The sequence below is a fragment of the Suricata suricatta genome, chromosome 15, assembly GCF_006229205.1.
Source record: "Suricata suricatta isolate VVHF042 chromosome 15, meerkat_22Aug2017_6uvM2_HiC, whole genome shotgun sequence".
Taxonomy (NCBI): Eukaryota; Metazoa; Chordata; class Mammalia; order Carnivora; family Herpestidae; genus Suricata; species Suricata suricatta.
Window position 1 is genome coordinate 28,461,279 of NC_043714.1, and position 1,308 is coordinate 28,462,586.

Here is a 1,308-nt window from a genome sequence, read left to right on the forward strand (position 1 = left end):
TTTTTTTTTTGATGTGTACTATTAACTTTACTCCTTGAAATTCTCACCAACAAAAAAGGAAACAAATATTTTAAAATATGAATTAGTTTCTAGAGAGTATATTTTTAAAATATGAGAAAATGATTACTCATTTTCACAATGCTAGGTGCAACACCTGTCCAAAGTTTTTCCATTGGCTCAGTTAATATGGCCAGAAATTTTGTGAGAACCTTTGCATACTGGTCTCAGAGATTTAAAGGTTCAAAGTATAGTTTCTCTTCTGTATCTGAATGATGATGACACAGATTAGTGGATACAGAGAATGTGTTTCCCAGTATTTTCATATTTTATCACTTATATTTCGTTTATTTATTCGGCAGTTAATGATATAGAGCCTTTGATGTGCCAGGATCCGTTCTAGGAACTGGGAATACACTGGTAAACAAAACAAATAAGGATCCCTGATCTCACGAGGAGCATTCTAGTGGGGAGAGGCAAAGAAAATAAACAGAACAACAAAACCAAAACAGCATATGATAGACAGTGGTAAGTCCTATGGAGAAAAATAAAGCTGGGAAAGTGGAAAGTGGCTAGTTCTGTAGGAGTAGAGGGTAAGAGGAGAGGCCTGCAATTTAAAATCAGGTGGCGTAAGAAGGGGAGACATAAGTGAGGAGCTACAGAACGTGAAGGAGTGAGCAACATGGATGTCGGGGTCAGGTTTCTAGGCAGATGAGCGGTGCACAGGCTCTGAAGGGAGAGCGCGCCGGGGCTGAATCCCAGCCAGAGTGAGGAGCAGTGTCTGGAGCGGAGTGGGGCGGATATGTGGGCAGGGGGAGGGAGATACTGGTGATGTGATGGTGTGGTGGAGGTCGGTTACACTCCCTGTACGGACTCAAAGACATCTGCGAACGGCTTGGCGTTTTACTGAGGTGAGGTGGGGAGTCAGTTTGGGGTGGGGACGTCTGACCTAGGCTCTCTCTGGCTGCTATATAGGGAAATAGCACCAAGGTCAAGATGATCACTGGGAGGCTGTTAGAAGTCTGTAGTAGCTAGCTGAGGGAGGAGAGTGGCTCGGAGCAGGGTGTCAGCAGTGATCAGGTTGTAGGAATTAAAGCACATGGGGCTTGCAGATGGATTGCATAGAAGTGAGAGAAAGAGAGGGGTGAAGGATGACCAGGGTTTTTGATCTGAACAAAAGGAAGGCTATAAGAATTGTTCATTAAGAAGAGTAGGAAACCATTTGTGTGTTCCTCGATGAAGCATAATTACTCTTGTGATTGCACTCAGGTATAAGCAAATTCTGGGAATAAAGGGAGGTGAAGAGTCACC